Here is a 13,351-nt window from a genome sequence, read left to right on the forward strand (position 1 = left end):
TCAGGGAGTCTGTAAGGAGGGGTTTGACCAGGAGGAGCAGGTCTTCCACGAGGCTGAGGTGACTGAGGAGACAGTTGAAGGAGTTGCTGGCTGGTAAAAAGGGAAGGGCCTGGAAGCACCGGTTAGAGAGGGAGGGTCCTCAGTGGGCAATGAGGCAGGAGATGGGTGGAGACCCCATGTAGGGCCTTGACGGCCCGTCTAAGGCGTTTTGGGGTCTTTCTCCTAAGAGTGAAAGGAGACCACTTTTTTTTTTTTTTTTTTGCGGTACGTGGGCCTCTCACTGTAGTGGCCTCTCCCGTTGCGGAGCACAGGCTCCGGACGCGTAGGCTCAGCGGCCATGGCTCACGGGCCCAGCCGCTCCGCAGCATGTGGGATCTTCCCGGACCGGGGCACGAACCCGCGTCCCCTGCATCGGCAGGCGGACTCCCAACCACTGCGCCACCAGGGAAGCCCCCAGGAGACCACTTTTTGAGCAGGGATTTGAGTTGCTCGTATTGTGTTTGGAACAGAATCCCCTCTGGCTGCAGTGTAGAGAGCAGACTGGAGCTGAGTCAAGCTTTCTTAAAAAGAAGGCCGTAAGGAGAAATCCCCTACTGTGTCTGCCAGTAACTCCTGTGCTCCCTCCCCAGGTGAGCTCTGCCAGGGCAGGAAGAGTGGTCTGCTTTGTTCACTGGTTTATCCCAAACAACGAAGACTGTCCCTGGTACATAGCGGGTGCTCCCAAATTCCCGCATGTCTCCAAACTTCGCAAGTGCTTTAGGGCAGGTTTAAGTCAATCTCAGATCCCTGGGTGGCTAAGAAAGACATCTTGACTCATTTGACCAACTTGTCCTGGAGCCTAGCATGGGTTCAGGCCAAGGATTCAAAGGATCCCATTGTCTCAAAGGGAAGAAAGAAGAATGATCAAGGCAATGGCTAAGGCAGGATAATAGGGCCAGCTGTCTTCAGTACACATGATGAGTTTATCAAAAATGGATCTTTGGGAGGTTCCTTCTTCAAGGTCAACAAATCTCATCTGGTACCTGCTTTCTGCAAGCTGTATGACCTCGCACAGATCACTTTAACCTCTCAGAGTCTCACTTTACTTATGTGAAAAGTGGGGATGATAAGAACAGCTTTGTGGGGTTGTTGTGATAATTAAGTAAGATAATTAAATGAGATTATTTTTGTAAGTCACTTTGCTAAGAGACTGGTATAGAACAGACCACCCAGCTACGCCTCCCCTCCCCTCCCCCTCCCCCTGCCCCCCTCCTTTCTCCTCCCTCCTACTGCTGTTGTTATTACTATTATTAGCTAGCCAGCCTTCCTCATGTCTCTCCAGAAAACCATTAACCATGGTTAATCAATCCCTGCTTCTACTCTCTTATAATTATATAGAGTTGTCCACCTGAGAAACAGTTCAATTGTAACTTTGCACGGCCTCATGCCTTTTGCTCTGGGGCTTTGTTTGAAACCATGCTTGCCTTCTGTGTCCCCAATGGCTTAATATGTGTAGCGTGTCTGTCCTAATCAGATGTCATCCGGGCCTTCCGTGGCATCTCATGTGTAGCTACGCGAGACAAAGGCTGCCCACCCAGCTCTCGGGGGTGCTCTTCCCTCCAGGCCACTTCAAAGGAAATTTTGCATACCCCTCACAGCCTATATTTTAAGTCAAATCCTTTGAAATAAGCTCTCCAGTCTGGGTGGAAAATCTCACCAGGCATTTTTATATGAAGTGAAAACAGAAAATCTCATTTTGATAGAAAAGACCAGTCCGGGACCTCATAATCTAGTGGAGAAAGTCGGGGTCGGCCTGACCCCAGCCCCTCTTCCATGTCCTGGCCAAGGCAGTTTGGGACCCACTGCTGTTGAAATGTACCCTCGCCTCCCACTGTGGCCCAGAAGGGACTGGAATCTAATGGGATGGGGACAGAGTCATAAACAACTGCACTGCTACAGGACACTGTGCTTATCTCTGCAAATATTGACTCTGGAGGATCAAACAAGTGGCCAAAAAAACAATAATATTTTCCGCCAGAGAGAAGGTCCTGTTCCAAATGGCTAGGACCAGGCAGGGTAGACAGGCAGCAGCAGATGGCACACCTGCAAGGTGAAGGTCTCCAGAGGGGGCTGCTCTGGCGGGTGGAGCCTTCAGAATCGTTACAGCCAGCAGGGGAGGAGGGAGGGGGCTCAGGTGCACACAGGTGGCCTTGAAGGTTACCAGGCATCCCGTGTTCTGGATCAAAGTTTTCACGGTCAGGGGATTGTTCCAAGAAGCAAGACACCCACAGTTAAGACCCCACTCAGGTTCAGCAGACATTCGGTTGGACCTGTTCTTTGGACCAGACATCCTGCCAGGGGCCGTCATGAGTGATTCCACTCGATCCTTACAGAAGCCCCGCGAGCTAGGTGTGCTTGCTCCATTTTGCAGATGAGGAAACTGAGGCTTCAAGAAGTTTGGTGACTTGTAGTCATCAGGTGTGTGACAGGGCAGAACTGGCACTGGGACCCCATAGAACTGCCTCTAAAGTAGGTGTGCTTGTCCCGGTTGTTTCAAGCTATGAAGTCCTTGGCGTTACAACTGAAACGCCCCTTTATACACTGAGGGTCCAGAGAACAGAATTCTGGGCCCAAAGCAGGACCTGAGGTCATTTGGCTGGGTCTCCGGGTCGTTTACTATTTGGTAAAGATGTGGATGGAAATAACCATTGATTTTTCATTCCGGCTCTTGGGCAGGAGCCACAATTTGGATAGTATTGGCAACATGCCCAATGCCACACTGCAGCTCCGGGGTGTGTGTGTGTTTGTGTGTGTAATGGTGGTAGGGGATTAACTGTGACTCTAAACCTTCCCTTCTGCCCAAATCCCAGACTACCATACCTTAGAGTCCCACGGCCACTGATAATCATTACAATAGAGCAGCGTCCCCGGGGCCTCTTTTCTTTTCTTTTCTTAAAAATTTATTTATTTATTCGTGGCTGCATTGGGTCTTCGTTGCTGAGCGTGGACTTTCTCTACATGCGGCGAGCGGGGGCTACTCTTCCTTGAGGTGCGCGGGCTTCTCATTGCAGTGGCTTCTCTTGTTGCAGAGCACGGCCTCTAGGCACGCGGGCTTCAGTAGTTGTGGCACGTGGGCTCAGTTGTTGTGGCTCGCGGGCTCCAGAGTGCAGGCTCGGTAGTTGTGGCGCACGGGCTTAGCTGCTCCGTGGCATGTGGGATCTTCACGGACCAGGGCTCGAACCCGTGTCCCCTGCATTGGCAGGCGGATTCTTAACCACTGCACCACCAGGGAAGTCCCGGGGCCTCTTTTCTATAGAAGGAAAGGGCTGGGTCATAAAAAGAGACCTCTTGCTGGGGGTGGACGTGGGACTGAAAATGGTATTAATGAAGATAACGAGGATGGGGTAAAGAGGCAGGGAATGCAGAAAGAGACCAATGCCTAGACAAGCTACAGGGTAGCAGAGAGGAACAACAGCAGAGGAGATAGAAATAGTTGCACTCTGACAGTTGCATAGAGGAGAGAGAAACACTACAGAAAGTGAGGAAGACAAATTTCCTTGGAGGCAGCAGCCAGAAAGATTTCCTCCCAGGTGCACTCGAGAGGCTGTGGGTGAGGGAGTGCGTGGGGGGTTGTGGAGGGGACTCAGCCACAGAGGGTGCTGAGCACTGGGAGACAGCACTGCTGCCTCTGATGGCCCTGATGTCCTGCCAACAACCACCAGCTCCCAGAAAAGTAGTTTCCAACACGCACCTGCTGTCCATAGCAGAAAGCCGAGGGGGATGTGGAGTTGAGACGTTGGGGGAGGGAAAAAGGCTTCCACCCTCACAACCAAGGAGCCAGAGCTCTGATTTCTAACACCACCTCCAGGAAGCCCTCCCAGCCCACTGTTTAGGCTGTGGGGCTCACCACGAGCCATCCAGAGGCTCATCGTCCCCTTGCTTCACATTCGCGGCTCAACAGATTCTAATCAGGGTTATAATTCTCAATAGGCTCTTTTATTTGTGTTTTTCGTGTGGGAGTGTATTATTTCTTTTAATAGCCTGTACATTTCTCTACTATTTCTGTTGTGTATCCTTCACAGGATCTGGTGCAGGGCTCCTGTTCTTCTGAGTTTGTACAGCACTCTCTATCTTCTTTTAGCAACTTATACTTTAAAAAATTCCCATGTTTATTAAATTTTGGGACATTCTCCTGCCTGTGGCTTCTATTGAAAATTCCCTTCCTACTCGATAGCTTTTTATACTGCCCACTGTCCTTCGTGAGGTATTGACGCCCTCGTGAAGGCAGAGTAAGGCATTTTCATTCCCATTTTGTAGAGGAGGGAACTGAACCTCAGAGACTTGCCTAAAATACTTAACCTGGCCCAAAGGTTAAAATACCTTCTACATTTTGTACCAATGTATGGTACACAAGCTGGTTTTAGGTGTGTGTTGAGGAACATATTTTAAGTTCTGTGTTTTGTTTTCATGTGTAAAGGAAAAGTAGCATATGAAACCTGTGTTTTCAGAAATATTATTACTTGCAGTATTTTATTTACGTAAAAGTAAGTGAGTTGATTTAAAGATAAATATTAAAGACATAATAATCGGGGTTGTTCAAAGATGGGGCAAAAATGAGAAGCAGGTTCCCAAAGGACTGATGTTTGGGAAACACTGTTTAGTCTCAGTTTTGTCCGCAGTGGTCCTGTCAGTGGGGTTTTACTGCCTGTCCACAGCCAGGACGAGGAGATAGGAGTGCCAGGTGAAGGGACCAGTGCTTGGGGAGTGAAACCGCGGATCGGTCCAATGACCCTGAATGAGGAGGAGCTCCGTTTCTTCAGGCTGCAGTTCTTCCATTTATGCAAAGAGGACTCGCTGAGGCTGCCCACATGTCGGCATGTAGAGAGGATGGGATGATCTCCGTCTACTGTGGGCAAAGCCAGATAGAAGGGGTGTGTAGTGGGAGGAGAGGGCTGTCCAGGAATCAGAGAAGGCCAGCCTCTGCCCTCACAGAGCTCTCAGTGTCACGGGGAGATGGAGGAGACAGATGCAAGACACAAAAACACAGATCTTAGGATAGCTGGGACAGAGCTCCACTCCTGAACGGTGGTGTTCGGCGCAATGGATGGGGTCAGATGGGATTGGCCTTGCCTTCAGGAAGGTGCTCTACCAGGAGTGAAGCGAGAATCATATTAGCAAGAATCATATTAGAAGAGAGTCTTTGTCCCCCAGGAAACTTTCCGCATCCTCATGCTGGCCTGTATAGAGTCTCTGAATTGAGGGTCCTCCTCTTCCCCTGGAGAGTGATTCTTTGCTACCTCCAACCCCCTCAATGGCTTAGTTTCCCGACTGCCTGATTTCATCATTTCCTCCCCTACTCAAATCTCCCTCCCTTCCCCCTCAACCTCAGCTGAGCAGTGGCCCTCTCACCAGCCGGCTTCTGATTGGAGGGAGAGGCTGTGCTTTAATTACAGAGCAAAGGAGAAACCAGGTCCGTACAGTCCTCTCCGGGCGGGAAGGTGGAGGGCGGGCAGAAGGGCACGTTCGAACCCATGTGTCACCACCACCCGGCAGCAATTTTGTAAGAGCCCAAACGTGCCCACAGCAACTTCATGCTTTCCCTCACTCCCCGCGGAGGCAACAGATTTCCTGGAAAGGGGAGTTAGGGCAACGAAGTGTGTGCGACAGTGTGAGAGCTGGAGAGGACTGGGGGGCGGGGTGAGCTCTGTGTGCTCAGCTGGACACACAGATCCCTTAGCCCGCATTGCAACACGCCTTTGCGGTGGACTTGGGTTTCAGCTGTAGGAGGGGCTCAGTTTGTGTGTGTGTGATGATGGGGACGGCTGGTGCCCTTGGGGAGCAGAAGGCAAGCTGAGCCTGAGCCTCTGAGCCTGCAATTCCCCATGGCCAGGGCCTTGGAAAAGCTGGCTGGGTCCCTCCCGTCCTTTATTTGTTTAGCTCTGCCTGGTTCTCAGTGGCCCCAAGGGGGTGAGGGTGGGGGTAATGGGAAGATGAGATAATTGTGAGGCCCTGAGCAAGTTTGCTCAGACAGGATTGTGTGACTGCGATCCACTGAGCGAGCGAGGGAGAGAGACCCCCTGGGAAGAGTCGGGGAGGGAGAGGAAAAGCAAGTCCAACAATACTAAAAGTAAACGTGAAGACTCAAAGCCAAGAATCTGTTCGCATTGAGAGGGGCCAAAGGAGGCAAGGGTGAGCAATCTTTCTCCCAGCGGAGGGCCAGAGAGTAGGGGCGGCAGGGATTTGCTGGGAGGAGAGGGGAGGCCTGCAGACAGATTTAGGATTAAGAAGTCTGCTGTGTTTCAGGAGCTCCCCCATCGGAATAAGATGGGCTGTTGTTTGCCAGGGCCTGAAAGGTTTATTTAACGATTCCAGATAGAGTATCGCCAAACAGATGTATTCTTGTTCCTCGAAAGAAAAGCTGCAGCCCATAGGAGGGGGGCAGGCCCATCTAATAGAGGCAGCAGCCCCGCTCAAATTTTTCACAGATGCTGCACCCTGCTTGAAACCTTTTCAGGGAAGCCAGTTCTCTCTCGATCGGGTCTGTGGCATCTGCCTTGCCTCCTGGTGCCGCCTGTCCCGCCTGCCTCCTCCAAGAAGTCTCGGGGAGTGCCCTGTCCGGCTCTGAGGCTTGTCCTAGATGACTGTGGGGGGTGTGTGTGGGGGGGAGGGCGGGTCTGCCGGGGCCTGACCAGGTGCCGGACTGAGATTGTCTTCTGGTGATGCTGGGGACTCAGACACCTCACTGTGGGATTCTGGGAAGGAGTGGGGACCACTGGAGAGGGGACTTTCCAGCAGGCATCCTGCTGCTCCCATGTAGGCACGTTCCAATGGGCGGTCAGTTGGAGGCAGACTGGGAAGTAATACTCTAGGGTCTGTATTATCTCCTGGTCCTGACAGCCTTTGAAAGCCTGTTCTCTAGAATCAAGGAGGCCCTAGCGCAGGGGTCAGCATCTTGTAGACCTCAGGCCCATTCTGGCTTCCATCTGTTCTTGTAAATAAAATGTAATTGGAACATAGCACAGCCATACTTGTTTGTTTGAATGTCATCCTTGGCTGCTTTGGGGATGGGATGGCAGAGTTGAGTAGTTGTGACGGAGACCATATGAAGCCCGCCACGCCTAAAATATTTACCGAGGGGTTTTGTTGTTGTTGTTGGGTTTTTTTCTTACTAAAACAGTTTCCTAACACTGATTTGAAGGCTGAGGGATGCTCTGCTCAACACTCTTCCTTCATATGCAATGGGGCTCAAGGTCCCGAACCCATCAGGGATTTCCACAACACCTTGACCTCAACGACCTCCCCAAAAAGGAGGAAAATATTGTGAATGGTTTAATGGGTAGCACCTCTACCTTAGGCTTGGAGCTCTGCTGTGCTCTTTGTAAAACTGTGAGCCTGGGATAGAGTGGTAACCCAGTGGAAGGAAAGACATTGATTCATTTTATCCCTATCAGCCTGTCTCTGGAGAGCAGAAGTGCCCCTCACTCCCCAGGGAATGACCGAGAGTCTGAGAAGCAGAGGATACTGGAATAACAGCCTGGCTTTCGTACAGATGTTCTCATCAGTGAGAAGGGGCGGAGGCTGTCCATCATGCTTTCCAGAGGGGGCCAGAATAACGTCTTCTGTCCCACATGCCGCTTCTCACCCTCCTTGAAGAAGGGCTGGCCCCGTGACTCTTTGACCAGTAGAAGGCGGGGGAAGTAATACTGTGGGACTGCTGGATGTTACGATGCCTCGCAACTTCCATCTGGCCTCTTGAAACACGTGCCCTTGGGACCCTCCCCCTTGAAACTGAGCCACTCTGAGTTTGCTCTGAGAAGCCCAGACCATGTGGAGAAGACATAGGAAGGGTGTTGACCATCCGGCTCAACTACTGTCCAGGACGGTGAGTAACGCTGTTGGATGCCCAGCTCAGTCAGGCAGACCCAAGTCCCAGACCCTGTCTACTACATCCACATGGAAGAGCCCATGTGACAATGACCCAGCTGAGCCCGGCCAATCCACAGAACCATGGCTGATCATACACATAGTTGTTTTAAGACTTAAGCTTTGGGATGGTTCGTTCCACAGTGAGAGGTAACCAGTCCAGGACAAAGGCATCATGGGCCATGAGGGGCAGAGGGGGCAACTGGGGCCACACACCTTGAAGTCAGAAGCTGATTTTCAATTGAGTTCTGGTTTCTTGACTCCCCTGGGGTTGTGGGGAGGTAAGGGTTTGACATCTGGCTCTATTATATACTCTTTGGGTGAACATACATAGGTCACAACCTCTCTGGGCTTCCTATGACATTTATGAGAATGAAATGAAGTAACACCTGGGAAAGTATTTGCACAGATTTACTGCTCTTCGTTTTGTTCTTTTCTTCTTGTCATTGCACGTCATCACCTGTTGCTTTGGCCATGCAGATCTGCTGGGCCTCCTTCTTACAAGAGGGAGAAGGTTCTGGATCTATGCCTTCTTCCAGGTCTCTAAGGCATCTATGCTCTGATGTCTTCTTCTCTTTCTTCCTTGTTTTTCTCCAGTGCACTTCCTGGAAGCTCTGTGCCTCCGGTTAACCCCTCCCACCTCACTATACACCGGGGAACCACCCCCCACCCCTTCCCGTTAAGCCCGGTGAATTCCTCCCCCTGCAGCCATCTTCCCAGCTGTGTTAGTGGAAGGGACTTGGCACTTTTCTGACCTCATACTGGGGAACTCTCAGCCTCATGAGCGGCAGGTAATAATAGTAGCACAACTATCTGTTGTCGAGGGCTGCATGAGAGGCAGAGTGCTAAGGACTTCACCTTGATTATTTCATTCACTCCTTGCAGCAGTTCTCTGAAACAGGTACAATTATTATCACCTCCTTATTAGAGATGAGGAAACTGAGGCTCAGAGAGGGGAAGTAACTTGCCCCAAATGACGGAGCCAGGGAGGGGAGGAATTGGACACGAATGCAGACAGCCTGGCTGCAGAGCCCTTTCTCTGAATTCCTCCACCAGCCTCCAATGCTCATGTTCTCATCTGATTCTTTTCCTTTGTGTCCTCTCCATTCGGTCACTTTAGAGTCATCCAACCTGATACAGTAACTTCTAAAGGACAGGGCTACACAAAAGCCTAAGCGAGCATCTGGGGAGAGGGATTTGGTAAAGACATTCTGAAGACAAAGATGATGATGGTGATCCGATCAAGTTGTTGCGCTGGTACCTGAGGCTCATCTGGGAAATCATCAGAAAGCATGCAGCCTTGGCCTCTCAGAGCACATTCTTCAGTTTTCATATTGCTTGGTCGAGTTTCCAGCCATTGGATCAAAAAAGCCAGAGGTCCTCTTGCCTGTTTCGTTTGTTTCAGGCCGTACCAGAGAGGAGGTGGCTGACGCTGCTCTGAGGCAACTCCCAGGGGTATGGATAGAGGGTAGAGGACACTTCCTCTGCTCAAGGAGTACTCCTACCTTTTCTCTCTTCCCTTCCTGCTGAAACAGCAGCTAAGACTAAAACCTCCCTAATAAAAAAAAGTGGCAACCCATGCACGCAAGATGATTTTAGGTGCTACTCAAGATGTTTAATTATGATACATGGGCATGACATTACATCACATTATATGACACAATTCCTTTTGAAAATTCCTCCTATTCTATCATTAAAAAGATGCTCAGCTTCTTTAGTCATCAGGGGACTCCAAAATAAAACCACAATCAGATACAACTATGTACCGCCAGAACGGGTACATTGAGATATGACGGAAAATGCCAAGTGTTGGTGAGGATGGGGAGCAAGTGGAGCCCTCATAACCGTTTTTTTTTTTAATAAAAAAATTTATTTATTTATTTATTTATTTATTGGGTGCATTGGGTCTTCGTTGCCGTGCGCGGGCTTTCTCTAGTTGCAGCAAGTGGGGGCTACTCTTCACTGTGGTGCGTGGGCTTCTCATTGCGGTGGCTTCTCTTGTTGTGGAGCACAGGCTCTAGGTGTGTGGGCTTCACTAGTTGTGGCTCGTTGGCTTCAGTAGTTGTGGCACGCGGGCTTCAGTACTTGTGGCTCGCGGGCTTCAGTAGTTGTGGCTCGCGGGCTTCAGTAGCTGTGACTTGTGGGCTTCAGTAGTTGCGGCACGTGGGCTTCAGTAGTTGTGGCATGTGGGCTTCAGTAGTTGTGGCTCGCGGGCTCTGGAGCGCACAAGGAAGTCCCCTCATAAACTGTTCTTAGGAGTATAGGTTCATACATTTATTTGGCACAACTTTCTGGCTAGATCTACTAAAGCTGAGCACTGGGATACTCCATGATCCAGAAATTCCACGTCTAGGTAGGGACGCCACAGAACTGTGTGCCCACACTCAGTAAATGACATGTTCTGGGAGACTAGAAGCAGCTGTGTTCATAGGAGTCAAAAAGCGGAAACTAGCCAAATGGCCATCACCAGTAGAATGGAGAAATAAACTGTGGTGTAGTCATACCGTGGCACACTCCTCAACAGGAGAAGGCATGAACAACTACATGCAAGACCATGGACAAATTTCACGAGCCTGATGTTGAGCGAAAGAAGGCAGAGACAAAAAGACTACGTATTGTATGTTTTCATTCATGGGAAATGCAAAAACGGGCAAAATTCATCCATGCTAGTAGAAGTAAGGATAATGGTGACCCTTGGTGGGGAGGTAGCCAGAAGGGAGTCTTCTGAGTTCTGTTAATGCTCTCTTTCTTCATCTGGTTACAGGGATTGGCCAATCTGTGAGCGTTCCTCAAATTTATGATATGTGTACTTTTTTGCATGTATGTTACATTTCCATGAAATGTTTTAAAAATATTCTTCTCCATCTCCTGATGACTTAATGGAGAAAAATTTCAGCTTGGGTCTGGCTTGCATTTAATACTTCTCTGGCTCGGGCCTTCCCTGGTGGCACAGTGGTTGAGAATCCACCTGCCAATGCAGGGGACACAGGTTTGAGCCCTGGTCTGGGAAGATCCCACGTGCCGCAGAGGAACTAAGCCCGTGTGCCACAACTACTGAGCCTACGTGCCACAACTACGGAGGCCCGTGTGCCTAGAGCCCATGCTCCGCAGCAAAGAGAGGCCACTGCAATGAGAAGCCCGTGCTCGCTGCAACTTGTGAAAGCCCACGCGCAGCAGTGAAGACCCAATGCAGACAAAAATTTAAAAAAAAACAACAAAACTTCTCTGGCTCATCTTTTGTTAACCAGAAGAGTATATCAGCTTCAGAGGCTGCAGTAAGCAACAGTATCCAACTTGAACTGAATAATGTTTCTTTCTTTTTTTAAAAAAAAATTAATTTATTTATTTTTGGCTGTGTTGGGTCTTAATTGCGGTGTGCAGGCTTCTCACTGCTGTGGCTTCTCTTGTGAAGCATGGGCTCTAGGAGCGCGGGCTTCAGTGGTTGTGGCACGTGGGCTCAGTAGTTGTGGCACATGGGCTTAGTTGCTCTGCGGCATCTTCCCAGGCCAGGGCTCGAACCCATGTCCCCTGCATTGGCAGGTGGACTTTTTTTTTTTTTTTTTTTTTGCGGTACGCGGGCCTCTCACCCTTGTGGCCTCTCCCGTTGCGGAGCACAGGCTCCGGATGCGCAGGCTCAGCGGCATGTGGGATCTTCTGGACAGGGGCATGAACCAGTGTCCCCTGCATCGGCAGGTGGACTCTCAACCACTGCGCCACCAGGGAAGCCCAATAACATTGTTTTGTTTTCATTTTGTTTATTTTTATTGTTGCTATCTATACATGGCCATCAATACTGCCTTTCCATTTATGGTAGTGATATAAAATTTAAAAAATAGCTTTAAGTAAAAAAGGAAAAAAAAGCAAATTGACTTACATTAAAAAAATATTATGTCAATGATAGTACAGGTGGTACTTAGTTATGGTAAACCATGTGAGGGTGGAGTCTGTGAAACACTTTTCAAATGGAAAAAGCAGGGATTAGGGGGAGGGGAGAAAACCAGTTTCAACCTGTCCCCATCTCTCAACGAGTCCTTACTGCTTAGTGCCCGGCACAGACAGGGCTCTCAGGCCAAAGGACATCACAGAAGAATTCATGAGAAACGTAAAGGAAGGTATGCTCCAGGAATGGAGGGCAAAGCAGGGGGCTAAAAGCTGAGAACCTGGGTTCATTCACGATTTATCCAGCCTCTCTGTACCAGGCACTGTTCTAGGCCCTGGGCCTGCAGTGATGAACAAAACGTTGGAGTCTCAGGCCAGCCAGTAACCCACCTGTGGTCTTGGTCAAGCCCCTCCTCTTCCCGAGACTTCAATCCATTGAGGATGTTCTGTGATTGAAGCCTCAGCAGCTGCTGGCCTTTCTGGAGTAGAACTATGAACCTCAGAGTGGTTAGGAAAGGACTTGAAAAAGATGGGGTTGTTGTTGGTGAGTGGATGTGTGTACACAGGGAGGAGGGTTACTCTTAACCAGGGAATGAAGAGAAAAGAATTGGTGTAGGATCTTCAGACTCATTAGAAAGAAAAATCTCATTGAGCACTTGGCATTTGCAAGTTAGCTTTACTTTGCCTGCTCATCTCCTTGGTTCTTGGTTTAGGAGAAGAACCTTAGGATCAAGAACCTTAAAGGAGATGGAAGGAGAATGCATCTCTGAACGAATGAATGAACGAGTGAATGAATGAATGAGTGAATGAATGAATGCCTCTCGTATCCTCTCAGTAGATTCATGATTCATTCCTACCTTTCATCCCCAGCTGCTGGGCATTGCAATGGTGACTGAGATCGGTGCCCTGTGAGGGGTATTTCTAGCGATAGTACTTTTCATTCATTCACTAATTCATTCATTCAACACATTTATTGAGTGCCTACTAGGTGCCAGGCACTATATTTTAGACCTGTTTCCTGTCCAATATGGCAGCTACTTGCCACATACGGCTATTGAGTGTTTGAATTTGGGCTAGTTCAAACCGAAATGTGCTGTAAGCATAGAATACACCTCAGAGCTCGAGGGTTTAGTACGAAAAAAAGGAGTGTTAAATCTCTCACTAATAATTTTTAATGTTGACTACACCTTGAAATGATACTTTGAACAAATTAAGTTAAACAAAGTATATATGAACAAATTAAGTTAAATAAAGTATATATTAAAATGGGTTTCATCTATTTCTTTTTACTATATTTTAAAGTGACTACTAGAAAATTGAAAATTTCCCATGTGGCTCACGTTTGTGGTTTGCAATAGATTTTTATTGGACAGCATCACGCTAGAGTATCTCTACTCTGCAGATGCTCAGACTCTAGTGGGTGAGACCAACAGAAACAAATGTTACTGAGCTGGCCCAGTATGCCAGGGCACACAGAGGAGGAGTGACCGGCTGCCTCCTCATGCCTGTCTCTTAGTTCTGTCTGATCTGCTCTAGACACAGCTCTAGTGATTTCCAGAAGTCCAGCTCT

The sequence above is a fragment of the Orcinus orca genome, chromosome 7, assembly GCF_937001465.1.
Source record: "Orcinus orca chromosome 7, mOrcOrc1.1, whole genome shotgun sequence".
NCBI classification, from domain to species: Eukaryota; Metazoa; Chordata; class Mammalia; order Artiodactyla; family Delphinidae; genus Orcinus; species Orcinus orca.